General features: G+C 39.0%; 1 protein-coding gene across 3 annotated transcripts in view; it reads left to right on the top strand.

The window, feature by feature from the left end:
- HMGN3 (high mobility group nucleosomal binding domain 3) overlaps positions 1-16,151 on the top strand; it is a 31,621-nt gene that overhangs the window by 3,194 nt on the left and 12,276 nt on the right. The window lies entirely within an intron of this gene.

The raw sequence follows: 16,151 nt of genomic DNA, 5'->3' as shown, positions 1-16,151 counted from the left end.
TTTTTTTTCCGGTACGCAGGCCTCTCACTGCTGTGGCCCCTCCCGTTGCGGAGCACAGGCTCCGGACGCACAGGCTCAGCGGCCATGGCTCACGGACCCAGCCGCTCCGTGGCACTTGGGATCTTCCCGGACCAGGACATGAACACATGTCCCTTGCATAGGCAGGCAGACTCTCAACCACTGCGCCACCAGGGAAGCCCTATACAATTTTTAAAGGTTACTTTCCATTTACAGTTATTACAAAAAAAAATTGGCTATATTCTCCGTGTTGTACAATACATCCTTGAGTCTGTCTTACCTTTGTGAGTTTTATCTATATCTTCGTGTGTGATAGTCATAACTACACGAAACCAAATGGTTTTTATAACTGCGGGAGTATTTTTTGAAGCAGTATAGCCCTCAGTGGTGACGAGTTCTTCAGTTAGCGTTCCATCCTTTCCCAAGTTGGCGAGATTTAAATAAAGTTGAGTTTCCTCTATTCATTACCTAATGGGTGGTGGGTCACCACCCACTAATTCCTAGACTCAGGTGGTGGTGGGACAGTGAATGACTGAGTTCTAGACTGTTCTGGTCAGACATCCACGAATGCTTAACAGTGATCACGCTGTTATGTGATGACCTGATGGTCTACACAGAGACCTCAGCCAACAAGTCCTAGAGCCATGGTCCTGGCATGAGTAGCAAACACATTTTCACATCCTTCTTTTTATTTTTCCAGTTCTTCATCCCTGGAACTATTGGAAATGTCTAGTGTATCACATCAGAAATTTTCTCTAATGAGGCAGTTTTCCAGGAATTTGAGATGTAAACACTAGTCTCTCTTTACAGTTAAAATAAAGGTTTAGGGAAGAAAAGTCTGTCTGCCTCTAGCTTTGAGATTTGAAATTACGTTTTATCTCTTTTCATAAAGTAGAAAGGCCCTGGGCTTGGCACGTGGGATGCTTAACTAACAATACTCAAGGTTTCTGATTAATCTTTCAAAGGAGTATCATATATTATAACACCAGAGACAGATTCTGTAAATGAAAATAGAGATAATTTTGACTACATAAAAATGAATATGTCAGTATGGCAAAGAAAAGAAAACTCTGTTAACAAAATTTTAAAATTTATGAACAACTGGGGGAAAAGTATTTGTACCACGTATCACTGAAAAAAGTGTGCTATTTTAGAAAGATAAGGAGGCTCACATGTCCTTATGGAAAAGATGTATATCCTTATAAGAAAATAACAGACTCAATAGATGAAAATGTTTAGTTTTACTAAAAGTCAGAGAATAGTATATTATTAAGAATAATGAGATGTGAGTTTTTAAAACCAGTCTGGTTTAAAGAAAAGATTGGAAGTGTTACTGCCCAGTGCTTAGTGACACTGACACTTCAGCAACTCTCAAGCAATGTGGATGGGGGTATAATTTCGTTTAAAAAAAAAAAAGCTTTATTGAGGTATGATGTACTTACCATAAAATCTGTTCATCTATTCAAAGTATACAAATCAGTGATTTTTAATAAATTTATAGAGTTGTGTATCATTACTATAATCCAGTTTTAAACCACTTCTATCACTCCGGAAAGGTCTCTCCCATTGTTGGCAGACAGTCCCTACTCCCACCCCAGTCCTAGACATCCACTAACCTACTGTCTGTATAGATTTGCTTTTTCTGGAAATTTTATGTAAAAGGAATCACACAGTATGTAGTCCGTTACGTCTGGTTTCTTTCACTCAGCATAGTGTTTTTGAGGTCCACTCATGGGGTAGCATGTATCTGTACCTCATTCCTTTATAGTGCCCAATAATAGTCCACTGTGTGGGTATTCGACTTTTTGTTTATCCTTTCACAAGTTTGTGGACATTTGGATTGTTTCAGTTTGGGGTTATTATAAATAATGCTGTTGTGAATATTTGTATGTAAGTCTTTGCACGGACATATTTTCATTCCTCTTGGGAAGTTTCCTAAGGGTGGAACTGGTGGGTGGTATGAAAGTCTGTCTTTAAGAAACTTCCAAACTGTTTTCCAAAGTAATTGTATCATCAGTGAATGAGGGTTCCAGTTTTTCCACATCTGTGCTCATAGCTGGTATTGTCAGGGTTTTTTGCTTATAGCCTTCTAATTAGTCTAATTTACCATAATAAGTAATGATGATGAGCATCTTTTCATGTGTTTACTAGCATAATGGATATCCTAGGTGAAACATCTGTTCAGATATTTTGCCCATTTTGAAATTGGATTGTTCATCTTATTATTGAGTTGTAAGTGTTCTTTCTTTATTCTGGACACAAGTCTTGTATCAGATATATGATTTATAGATCTTTTCCTTCAGTCTGTGGCTTTTAAAGCAATTTTGTCTTGATGTCTTGCAAAGAACAGAAAAGCTTTTTAATTTTGATGGAATCCATTTAGTGTCCTGTCTAATACCTCTTTGCCTAATCTAAGGCCACAGATATTTACTTTTAGAAGTTTTATAATTTTAGCTCTTATATTTAGGCTTAGGATCCATTTTGAATTAAATTTGTGTATAGTATGAGATAAGGGTTTCAATTCTTTTGTGTGTGTATGTGTGTGCGCGCGCGTGCGCGATGTGGATACCTACCTGTCTCAGCACCAACTGTTAAAAAGACCATCTTTTTTCCACTGAATTGCCTAGGCACCTTCGTTGAAAATCAGTTCATCATAATGTAAGTCGATTTCTATCCTCTGAGTTGAGTTGCATCATCTGTAGGTTTGTCCATATGTCAATACCACATTATCTTGATTACTGTGGTTTTATAGTAAGATTTGGTACTGGTAATGTCAGTTCCTCACTTTGTTCTTCCTTTCCAAAATTGTTTTGGCTATTACATCCTTTGCACTTCCATATAAATTTTCAAATCAACTTGTACATTTCTACAATATGCCTGCCATGATTTTGATAGGGATCGAATTGAATCTGTAAGTCAGTTTGGAGGGAACTGCCTTCTTAGCCATATTGAGTTACCCAGTCTGAATGTGAAAGGGCCTGATATGTAGTATGCCATCCATAAATACTTGCTGAATGTGATTGCGCCAATATTGATATGAAACCTGTATTTGAGTAAAGGCTCCAAAATGCCAGGGTTATACATCTTATTCATTCCTTCACTCACTTCATGTTAAATAAACATTTATCAAGCATCACCTTTATGCAAAGTACCATCACCTTGGGAAAGTAAGCGAATTATTGTTTTTTTCCAACCCTTTTGGAAGTGAGTAAAGGCCCTTATTTTTAAGGATCTTTCAGTCTGACAGGGTACGTAATATACATATGTCAGTATTCATAATTCAGGGCAAGAAGTGATAATGAGCCACAAGAAAAACTATGAGCTCTGAGCATTCAGAAGTTTGGTCAGCCTCTGTGTCCAAAGAAAAAACACTGGCAGAAAGTTGTTTGGTTAAAAGGGTTGGGGAGGGCTTCCCTGGCAGCGCAGTGGTTGAGAGTCCGCCTGCCGATGCAGGGGACACGGGTTCGTGCCCCGGTCCGGGAAGATCCCACATGCCACGGAGCGGCTGGGCCCGTGAGCCATGGCCGCTGGGCCTGCGCGTCTGGAGCCTGTGCTCCACAACGGGAGAGGCCACAACAGTGAGAGGCCCGCGTACCGCAAAAAAAAAAAAGGGTTGGAGATTATAGCTTCTTTTTTTTAAAATCACAAGAGGATCAGTGCTAGTTTGTTAATAAAGGTGATCTCTGAAGTCTTGCTTTCTTTGAAGTAGAAGGAAGTTAAATTCAAGGCCGGTTACAACATTTGGGGTTAGATTGTGTACGGTAGCTACTCTCACTCATTAGTAAAGATTCAATGATTTCTTGGCCCCTATGCTTTTCTGTAACCAACCTCTCATGTTTAAAAAGTGGTTGTCTGGGACCATGTTTTTAAGTTGACACATGTTATTTGATTGATTACCTAATTTTGAATTAACTTTGTAATCCTTCTAATTCCACTTGACCACGAAGTCTTGGGTGGCTCTGGTCTTTTTTTAATCCCCCTACATCTCCTCGCACAGGTACTGTAACTGTTTGCTGAACAAGTGCATGAATGAATCGTTTTCAAGGGAAGAAGGTAGTAACTTTAATTATTTCATATCCTTGTTGGGAAGATAGTCCAATATAGCCTGGCTTTACTGTTTACTAGCTGTGTAATTTAGGGCAGGTTACTTAACTCCTCCCTAAGCTTCTGAGTTCCTAATTTTCTGAGACTCGGTTTTCTCATCTGCAAAACTGGGCTAAAAATATGTTCTACCTCGTTGGGTCGTTGGAGGCATTAAATGAGATGGTGAATGCACAGTTCTTAGCACAGGGCCTGGCGTGTGTGAGACGGTCAAAGGATGCTCATTATTGTGGTGCTGATATATTTTTAATTATTAAGAGAACTACAGTGAAATAACAGGCTTCTGATAAGCCAAGCTTCCATTTTGTAGGATCAATGGTGCACAGATCTCACCCTGTATGGCCAGTTAACTGCAATTATAGGAGTAGGTAGTGTTTGTGAAAGAACATAAGCTTTCATCTGGTGCATTTTTACATGTTGATTTTTCTCAGAGAAAAAATTACGCTTAAGAATATTGCCACATAACATTAAAATTCCCTTGGCAAATCAGTTATCAAGTGATCCTCTTTTCCTATATTTTTTCCCCTAAAGCACTGCCTTTGTTTGTACCAAAGTTAAATAGATTCCACTTTCCTGCAGGGTACAATTTGGAAATGGCGGCTGAAGTAAACACCATTTAATCTGTCTGCTTTCACAGTACCTAGTATGTTGAAATACGATGTTAGTCTCCTGAGTAATTTAAAAATCAGTGTTGATGATAACGAACCAAATCAAAATGTTGAACATTTTCTCCCACTGGCTGCTTATTTATTGTACATTTAACTGCGTTCTTGGAAGAGTTCAGCGGAATCATGTCTGGGTTCTTGGTCAAGGTATTTATTGAGTCCAGTATTTTTACATCTTGTGAGCATGTCCAGAAATAGGGCCATTTATATATGCCCAAGGCAAATGCATGTTCAGTCCCAGTAAGTAAGTGATAGCATAATCAGAAGTAGGGAGATATAGAAAAAGGTTTTAGATCTCAAAATTGGTTCCAAAATTTAATATTTTAAGAAGAACTTATATCCGTAACAATATATACACATATTTATTCCCATTAAAATTTAAATAGCTACCACTTATTGAATACCTGTCTGTACCGGACGTGAGCTTTGTGCTTTATAGTCGTTAGAATAAAATAAAAATTAAATAAAAATATGTGAAGTTGTTAGAAATAAACCTGTGTGGCAAGTATTATGGTGCAATTTCATATTATTTCATTTTATTCTCCCCGCAGTCCTGCGAGGCTGTCCTCATCTCACAGTAAATAACATGTAGGTGGCTTTCTGTGACTCAGTCACTGTTCCCAGCACTTTGCGTTAATGAGCTGAATCGTCCAACCACCCGGTCAGGTGTGTGCTCTCCACACTGACATCTTCAGAGGTAGCGGGTGGCCGAGCCGGGAATGCAGTCCTGGCTGTCTGGCTCCAGAGCCTGTGCTCTGAACCACTGAGCCCTGTGGCCGGTCCCATCCACATCCACAGTGAGAAGACTGGGATTTAGTGCAATGAAGGCATTTCCCCTGGGTCACACAGCTGGGAAGGGACAGAGCCAGGAATTCTACCCCAGCCCTCTTTTACTCAAGCTTTTTCTCCTAACCATGACACCACAGTACTTCCCGTAAATATTTATTTCTATTGGCCTCGTGTACTTTTATTTAAATCAAGGTGCCCAACGAACGAAACAGGGAAGATTCAGGAGTTATGTAAATATGTGAGTGTCCATCTGTTTAAAATGTTGTCTTTATTAAGATATAGGCTAATGCCGTTGTTTCTAGGTACCAGTCATAGGAAGGTACCCCCCAAGTCATTATTATCTGTGATCATGCCCTAAGGCTGCCCTCAGGGTCCAGGCCTCTGGCTTCTGAAAGATGTACATTATCATGAAGCCTTCTGGGTGTTTCAGGAGCCAATGGACTGTAGGGTCATATACAAGGTATATATATGACGTTTCCTCATCCAAGCCTTGGTATCTGAGTATTGAGGGTCTAAAACTTCATATTTTCTCAAATTCTACCGTGAAACTGCTGGATTTACTATTTCTAAGATGTATCGTCTTCGTTAATTTGTTATATTTCAAATAATAGGGATATGCCCCTGTGACCAGAAACATGTAAATACACTTGCATATTATACAATATATTGAGAGGTTATAATGTAAATGTTAAGTCACCGTTGCTTACGCACTGGGTTTTAAAAATGAGCAGGTGTTTTGTTTTAGCAGGTGCTAAAAGCCTCGTAGTTTAGCAAAGCTTTTGGACCTAGAACTGGATGGATTTTTATTTCACAGTCCTGGATTACCAAATGATCATGTGTAATTACAAAAGTTATTTTTAAAAGATATAAAGTGATATTATTTTAAAATTATATCTTTATTATTCTGACCCCATACAAAGGTAAATACAAAGTTTACCCCAAGAGATTTTTTTTTCTTTCTTTCTTTCTCTCTCTTGGTTTTTTCTTAATTGGGTACAAGCTGTGGCTTTTTACAGTACAGTACTGGACAGAATTTGTTAAATTCTACTTCGCGGGAAGTTGTGAGTCTTGGGCCTGGTGTATGTAGGAGGTAAACATACCAAAGGCTTGAGGTGATCAACGTGTGAAGCTTTGAAGACTTCTTCTGAAGTTACATATATATGCCACATGATACAGTTTTTAACTGTATCTTTTCTATCCACTTCTCATTGCTTTCCTTTATCGCTTCTCTTAATTAAATTTTTTAATTTTACTGTTCCCCCTTTGAGTGGTCACATGTCCATCACATCAGAGCTAGCTGATTCATTTGCAAAAATATAAGAAACATCATAACCGTGTTTATCATTTAGTAGAAATAAACTCATGTCTGAGCAAATAGGAAAATAAAGTAACTATCTGATAACATCCCTTTAAAATCCCTGGTGTAAAAGTTGGAAGACTGGGGTCTAGTGTGGTCTCCACAACTCTTTATTGGGGGAAAGTCACTTGACCTCTTCGAGTCTCTATTCTTCATCTGTAAAATGGGAATATTAAGACAGTCCCGGTGTATCTCAGTGCTACTTAGAGGATCAAATACAGCAACAAGGTGAAAGTATACAGAGAAATGTAAAGTACTGTTAAAAATGATAGAACTGATTTGGTGTGTTGCCTTTACCTTTTTTTTTTTCTGTGGTACACAGGCCTCTCACTGTTGCGGCCTCTCCCGTTGCGCCGCTTCGCGGCATGTGGGATCTTCCCGGACCGGGGCACGAACCCGTGTCCCCCGCATCAGCAGGTGGACTGTCCACCACTGCGCCACCAGGGAAGCCCCTGCCTTTACTTTTAATAGTGAGATAAAAATACTTGTGTCTGTGTGTGTGACCATTTAAAAACCCAGAATAGTACATTTATGTGCATCTCAACATGTAATTTTTTTCCTTTTTTTGTCAACATGCAATATTATTTATTTTATTTTTTAATTTTTAACTTTTTAAAGAACTATCTGACAAAAATTTATTTTTGTAAGTTTAATCTTTTTTTATTTTATATTGGAGTATAGCTGATTTACAATGTTGTGTTAGTTTCAGGTGTGTACAGCAAGGTGATTCAGTTATACATATATCTATTCTTTTTCAGATTCTTTTCCCATATAGGTTATTACAGAATATTGAGTAGAGTTCCCTATTCTGTACAGTAGGTCCTTGTGGATTATCTATTTTATACATAGTAATGTGTATATGGTAATCCCAAGCTCCTAATTTATCTACCCCCTCACCTTCCCCCTTTGGTAACCGTAAGTTTGTTTTCTAAGTTTATGAGTCTGTTTCTGTTTTGTAAATAAGTTCATTTGTATCATTTTTTTAGATTCCGCATCATAAGTGATATCATATGATATTTGTCTTTCTCTGACTTACTTCACTTAGTGTGATAATCTCTAGGTCCATCCATGTTGCTGCAAGTAGCATTATTTCATTCTTTTTTATAGCTGAGTAATATTCCATTGTATATATGTACCACATCTTCTTTATCCATTCATCTGTCAATGGACATTTAGTTCCTTAAGAAACTAAAAGTAGACCTACCATATGATCCAGCAGTCCCACTCCTGGGCATATACCCAGAGAAAATCATAATTCGAAAAGATACATGCACACCACTGTTCATTGCAGGCGCTATTTACAATAGCCAGGACATGGAAGCAATCAACATGTAATATTTTTAATGGGAAATTGTGTTCTTGCTATTCCAAGAGGCTCACAAATGAGGGGGAGTAGGAAACACTCCATTACATATTATGTGTTGCTTGGCTGGGTCTACAGGTTAAGATATTTCCCACCCTGGAAGCGCTTTGCTCTCCTAGCATCCCAGATCTGCACACAGTTTTGAAATTGGGAAAGCCAGCAGAAACGACTTGGAGTGGTGTAGTGGATGAGTCGTGAACCTGAGCCAGCCTCCCTGGCCCTGAAGCACAGCTCTCCCACTGACCAGCAAGATTACCAGCTGGGTCATCTTGGGCAAGATGCTAGGTTATCTTGCAAGATGCAAGATTACCTAACCTCTCTGGCTTCAATTCCGCATTTATACAATAGACATGATACTGTTTACCAACCTCACAGGATTGTAATGAGGAGATTAACTCATTCAGATCATTGCCTTGCACATGAATGCAGTACAGAATCCATGTTTACTGAGATTATGCTTGTTCCTATGGTTGTTCTCGTGTCCTTTTCTAAGACTCCCATACCTGCCATCTCTGTCCTAGACACTTACATAATGTGATTAGTATGTACACAAGCATCTCACAAAGTCAGGCAAGTGAGAGCTTCGGGTCCATCCTCTTCGTTCTCCTCATGAAGAAACTCAGGCCCAGGGACATAAGATACAAGCCAGACTGCGGTCAGGCTTCGGACCTCAGCTGGGACCTTCGCCCACGATCCCATTCACACAACAGGGAGGAAGAGATAGCTCTCGTGAAAGAGGCAGCTCAGACCAAAGAGATGTGTGAAATATTTTAAATTATTTCATATTAATGATATACTTCCATTATTAAATTATGTGTATTTATACTAAGAAAAGTTCACTGAACATACTTGAAGAGGGCTTTTTCTTTGCTTCCAGTTATCTTTTGTAATGGAGTACAGTGTGAGATAGTTTCCCTAAAAGTATCTCTCAGAAAAGAAGAGTTGCTGTTTACATCGGTTCAGCCGAAGTCTTCTAAAGCAGAGTTCTTACTCAACTACTTTTATCTTGAACAACAAAATTTTATTTGGGGAAGACATACTAGCCTCATGGCCTTAATAAGCTCTTTGGGTTTATAGAAGTTGATGAAATTAATAGGCATAAGCAAGGAAGGAGGTAAGAATGAAATTTGACATCAGTTTGATTATTAATCCTTTGCATGTGATCTCTCAATCCTAAATGCTGGATTTTTAAGGGTTATTTTAAAGAAAGCAAGGCAGTATTGGAGGATCCCAAACATATACTTACAGCATGAATGAAAAGCAGCCATGCTGATGTTAAACAATGGTCCTTGTGGCTTTGAATAAATTTTCAGTGTCTGTTTCATATGTCAAATTCAAATATGTGAATATTTGAGTGTAAGGGAAGTACCTGTTATTTGGAAAACTTCATAAGAATTTCCTGGACAGTGCCCCCATTTGTGGAGGGGAATTAATCAAGTAGTTGTGTTTATGTGTTAACTTTAGCAGAAAAGTAAAGAGTTAGTTATGGACACATTTCAGTCTTTCTCGGGGTGGGTTGTTTGGATTTTTGTCCTAGAATGGTTTCTCCCCGTCTAACCAGCTTACTAGTGGACTGCCTTCTTTTCTCCAGCCTTAGGTTTATAACAGAAAACGTAAATTGATTTTAAAAGAAAATGTAAAGAAAAATAATAATAATTTAAACATATTGACCAGCAGGTTAGAGAAGAGTCCCCTCAAAGTAATACATTCCCCAGGTGAAAAGAAGTGGTTGTTGGTTGCTTGTTTGCAGGGTTACGTCTGCTCCCAGCTTTCGTGCATCAGCATGGATAACCCAGGAGTTGAGACTGGATTTGTTCTATGGCTGCTGGTAGATGGTTACTTGAATTTCATAGGTACTCTAGGCTCTCAACAAATTCACTTAAGGTATAAGCAGTAGCCCTTGTCACTTAAAATCTTAGAAGGAAAACTCTGAGAGCCTACACTTCAGTAAAGACTATTTGGAACTTTAATACAAGGTCCAGTACTCTTTGCTGAGAACCCTGAGCCCTCCTCTTTCTCCTGTGGCTGAGAAATATGGCACCAGGAGGTACTAGCCTTTTGTTCCTAGCTTCCTGCCACACCCTCAATGTTTTTCTCTGTAGTGACAAATTTGGAGGCTAAGGCCATGTAGTGCTTGCTGTTCCCAAGCAACTGTTGAAGGCTATAAGGATTTTCTCATCTTCTCTGATACCTTCCTGAGTTTGGAGCGAGAAAACTGGGTTCACGACCCCCACGAGAGCCCCTGTGTAAGGTGGTAACCACTGTTACCAGGGGAAGGAGAAGCAGGAGAAGCTCAACCGTTGGTAATTTGTCCTGTTGGTTCCTGTGGATGGTCTACAGAATGAAAATTCCAATTTTCTTTTCTTGGTTGCCTGAGAAGGGCTGCTGCTACAGTTATCTTAAGGAAACACTGTTGTGTCCCCTTCAGTGCATTTTCGTGTCTTCGGATGCCGGACCCAGGCATCTTTGTGCGATGGGAGAATGGAGACGGTGCAGTTGGTCAGCTGCTGAAGGAAGCCGGGCTCCCTCTGCCCGTCTCTCATCCTACACTCACCCAAGAGGGACAGTTCTGAATTCGCGTTTGTAATACTCTTGGCTTCCTGTTTTACCCAGCTCCAGATTCCTTCATATCAGCACAAATGAAATGACTATGAATTGTATGTCTTGAACAGAAAAGGAAGAGGCAGTGTGTGGGCCAGACTTACAAGCCATTTAAGAAATACAGAAAACACTGGGACTTCCCTGGCGGTCCAGTGGTTAAGACTCCACACTTCCATTGCAGAGGGCATGGATTTGATCCCTGGTTGGGGAACTAAGACCCTGCATGCCGCATGGCTTAGCCAAAAAAAATAATAAAAATAAAAATAAATAAAGAAAAGAACTGTTTTTAAAAAAAGGAATACAGAAAGCACTAATAGTCATGGAATTTGTATTGGGAGTAGATGTGGCACTGCCGACTGGGCTTTGCTTCCACTCCCCTACCCCCTTAATACTGGTAATCTTTTTAGGGGGTTTTAAGTACAGAAAAATTCAGGAAATAATATAACATACCTATTGACCCATCACTCAGAATTCACACATTTGAACCTTTTTTATCCTATTTGCTTCAGATCTTTCTAAAAATAAAATGTTACAGATGAAGTTCAAGTTCGGAACACCCCCTTGGTTCCCTTCCCTTGTCAGCCTCCCTGGAGAGGAGCATGACCATGAATTTGGTGTGTATCCTTCCAGTCCATGATTTTATACGTTTATGATGTATATGTCACATATAAATCCATAATATTGATTTGTTTTAAAATTTGTAAAAGTGGAATCATATACCTGTATTGTTCTATGTCTTCTGTTACTTGACATTATAATGAATTAATATAATTTCTTCAGGTATATTATGATAACTAATATATTTGGACTTTTTTAATGACTTATTTTGTGGTTTCTATTTATTATGTGTTTCCCTTTAGTTTGCTCTTTTCTCCCCTGCCTTTGATTGTAAAATTTGCCTTATTCCACTTCTCCTGATTTTTAAGTTTATAGATCTTCTTTATTTTCTTAAAATGTTTAATGCCTGTCTTTAAATTTTGTTTTAACAGAGTATAAAATGACTCTGTGTCAGTATCATTCTCCAGAACAAAAGCAGGGCCCTCCCACGCTGGGGGTGAGGATGATCTGTTCCCCCTCCTCTCATCTTTTGCGGTTGTTATTGTCTAGAATTGTGCCATCCAATATGGCAGCCATTAACTGCATGAGTCTATTAGCCAATGAGAAAGAATGAGCTGAATTTTAAAAATTTTAGTTTTAATCAATTTAAATTTAAGAACTGGTATTAGATTCAGTTATGGAAAATTTTAAATATGTTTGCAACAACCTGGGTATGTGAAACTACTATAAACTTTATGATCTCTAACATATTTAGAGGGTCAGGTACTCCTGGTGAAAACTTAACATTTGAATGGAGGTGTGCTGTAAGTGTAAAATACATGCCAGGTTTTGAAGATTTAGTGCCAAGAAAATTTGTGAAATATCTCATTAATAATTTGGATATTGATAACATGTTGAAATGATAAAACTTTAGATATGTTCAGTCAAATAAAATGTATTATTACAATTAATTTCACCCATGCCTTTTAACTTTCTTCATGTGGCTGTTAGAAAATCTAAAATTACGTGTTATAATTCTATAGGGCAGGACTAATCTAGGATTTCTACTGAAATATTTTTAAACACACAAAAAATACATATTAGTATCTACAGGTAATAATTAGATTTGCCAATATATTTTATACATTTTTTCTTACATATTTTCCTTCCATCTTAATTCACTTTTCTTATCGTTGAATTTGATTATTTAGTTCTGGATCCTTGTTGAAAGAAAGGCTCTGTTGGTAGTAAACTCTCTTAGTATTTGTATTCTGACATGTCTTGATTTTGCCTTCACTCTAGAATGATAGCTGGGTACAGGATTCTAGGCTGACAGTTTTCCTCAACTCCTTGAACATTGCTTTGTAGTTTCTTATAATTTATAGATGCTTGAGAAGTAATTCTTTGAAACTAATTCATCTTTTAATTCTGATACCTTTTAAAGATTTTTCTCATTTTCCTTGACCTTCTGTAGTTTTATTATGTCTCATTGTATTTGTTTGCTTTGTTTTGTTTCCAGTTTGTTCCTTGGTGTGAGTTTTCCATCTGGAGACTCATGACTTCAGTTTAGGAAAGTTCTCACCCGTTATGCCTTTGTTAGTATCTCTGTTCTCTGCTTCTGAATGTCTGTGAGATACGGGTGGAACCTCGCAGTTAGCCACCATGTCTCCTAACCTCTCTTTCATATTATCTCTTTATTGCTCTTTCCTACATTCTGGGCTAATTCCTCAGCAGTCCGTGACAATTCATTATTTCTTCTACTGTCCCTGGTCTAGAGTTTATGTTTTGAGGTTTTTTATTTCAATGAGCCTACTTTAATTTTCAGAACTTGTAATTTTAAAAAGTGCAACTACCTGTTGATTTTTGCCAAATTTCATGCTCTTGGCTGATTTTGGGTCTCCATTGGGTCACCAGGTGTTCAGTGATCCACCTGCCTGCCAACTTGCCCTCAGATCATCTCTCAGTGGTGCTTCTGACTCCCCCAGAATCCCTGCTCTGCCTTCCATCAGGCCACCACATGTGTCCCCCACCCCTTGCTGGCTCTCAGCTCGGTCCCCATCTACTTGGGTGCTGAAGGAGCCTCAGATATGTGAATGAGATCTTTTTGTTAGACCATGGTTCTCTGCCCTTTTGACCATTGTGGGTTCCAACTGGATTAGCATAAGCCTACCCTGTCTGGGGGAGTGGGGCAAGACCCTTCTGCCTTGGAATTCCCCACATCCCGTCTAACTCACTTACCTTCCCGTCAGCCCACAAGGTGGTTGAAGTACATCTGAGATCATCTGTGTACACCCCCAAGCCTCATTTCTCCCTTTTCTTTGTTTTTATTCCTCAAGATCCCTTGGGACAAAACCTTCAGGCTTCTCTTTTAATCCCTTCATACCATGATCTCCTGCTCTCTCCAGCCTTATGGCTAAGTGTTAACGGTGGACAGAATGTGTGATAAGACAGCCGGAAACGGTAGGTCTTTCCGAAATCGTGTACCTGTTACTTTGTGTAACAAAAACAGACGACAAGGTTGCAGGGACTCTGGTTGTAAGGAAATGTGCTCAACCTCAAGGCTCTGTTCAATATGATATATCATATTTGATAATTCAGGAGACTTACATATTTTGTATAACATCTGTATAGCGATTCAGTCTGAAATGCTCTCCCCAACATCTGGCTTGAACGTAAACATGACCCTCTGAGTTAGATGTCATTATCATCTATCAGATGAAGAGACTGAGCCACAGTGATGAACTCACTGCCCCAGATCACACGTCTCCTAGGTAGAGAGCCACGACTGAAGCCAGTGTCTTGACCTGCATGTGTGCCACAGTACCCCACTGATCCCAGGGTGAAGGTCACTTGGGTCGTTCCTGACTTGCAATTTTCTATGTGCCTGTTCATAGAATGCTCTTATGGAGAGGTTGAGCTTTGCTGGAGTTGTATCTCTTCCCCTCTCCAGTCTTAGGTTCATTCGTTCATGCATCTGAAAGTATTAACATTTTCAGTTACACCTGCTTTTTTGGTGGGGTCTTTCCAAGTTTCTCTTTCTCAATAATTTGCATCCAATACAAACACTGTTAGGTCAATGTTTAGAGAGTGATCTTTCAGTCATATTGCTGTCACAAATCCACTGCCTAGAAGAATATTGAACATAATGTCACTAGCATCAGTTTAAGCAAATTTTTAATGTCATGTAACATCAGTAGTAGCTGTGCGGTGCTTCTTTAAAAGCCTATCAGTTACAGCTGGAGGGTACCCCAGATTGAATCTACTGAGTGGCCTGATAAGTGAGAATGAGAGCCCAGCACTTTAGACAACAGAGGATCTGGTTTGTGGCCAGAAGGGTCAAGTTTGTAACCGTGGAAATGAGCAAAGCCAAATGGCTCACCTAGGGATTCGATTTTCTAAGATTTTTCTGTCTCTAACTCAGCTGGCTGATATAGCATGAGATCTGTGAGCCAGACATTCTTTGCAAGAGAGTGGGGACAGAAAAGAGGAGTTCTGGGACTCCACCCCGTGCCCCCCCCAACACCCCGCACCAGTCCAGTGGTTAAGACTCTGAGCTTCCACTGCAGGGGGCACGGGTTTGATCCCTGGCTGGGGAACTAGGATCCTGCATGCCACGCAGCATGGCCAAAAAATAATAAATAAATAAATAGAAATTTGCACCAAGAATTTAACACAATTTAAAAAAAGAAAGAAAGAAAAGAGAAGCTTTGTTTTCCTTGATTATAGAGAAGATTCCATGGATGAGGGAAAAATAATTGGTTGATTTGGGAAACAGGAGAGAGCTCCACGGATCTGGGAGGTTCTGAAGAGAGATGAATCGGTAGACGGTGGGTAACAGTGGGTAACAGGCAGCCCCAGGGAAGGAGAGGAGGTTTACTTTGTCTTGAAGAAAAGCTTTTGTCTTACTCAAAGTCTTTATCTACTTTATCTACTTCTGACCTATGTTTTACATATTACTTTATAATCTAAGTGTTTATTTTCTTTGGCTGTGCTGTGCAACTTGTGGGATCTTAGTTCCCTGACCAGGGATCGAACCCGGGCCCTTGGCAGTGAAAGCACAGGGTCCTAACCACTGGACCACCAGGGATTTCCCTATAATCTAAGTGTTTAAATTTAACCTTAACTTTATGTGGACTTTCCATGTATTCACATAGCCTAACTATTTTTAATCGCATTGCGTTAGTAATTACATCATTTATTTAAATATTTCTCTGTTATTTACTGATCATGTGAGTTGTTTCTAGTTATTTCATATTAGAAACAGTCCAAACAAAACCGTATTTTTACGAAGTCTCTTTCTTTGAGTCTTCGTGCCCAAATTGGAGTTACTGGGTCATTATATGATTAGTCCTAAGTGTCTTTTTCATATTGCCAGGATGTTCTCTGAAAATATTATATTAATTTACAGTGTCACCAACCCCAGCAAACAGTGGGTTTTAGGAGCTTTGAATGTTTTTCTCATTTTATCAGATGAGGCATTACAGCATAGCTGATTTATTTTCCTAAGCCAAACATTTGTGCCAAATGTCATTTGCTCTTTGTATGTTTTCACCCTGGGAACTCCGTTCCTATCTTGTGTTAAATAGTTTTAATTTTCTAATTAGTTGAATAGTTTTTATCTTATTTATTGTCTTTATCCAATAAAAATATATTGGGATAATTGATATGTCTCATAAATGTAAGTGTATTTACCCCGTTGGGAGTCAGGTTTGAGCTGTCG

The sequence above is a fragment of the Neophocaena asiaeorientalis genome, unplaced genomic scaffold (assembly GCF_003031525.2).
Source record: "Neophocaena asiaeorientalis asiaeorientalis breed wild unplaced genomic scaffold, Neophocaena_asiaeorientalis_V1.1 scaffold253, whole genome shotgun sequence".
Lineage (NCBI taxonomy): Eukaryota > Metazoa > Chordata > Mammalia > Artiodactyla > Phocoenidae > Neophocaena > Neophocaena asiaeorientalis.
This window is presented reverse-complemented; position numbering and strand designations above follow the sequence as displayed.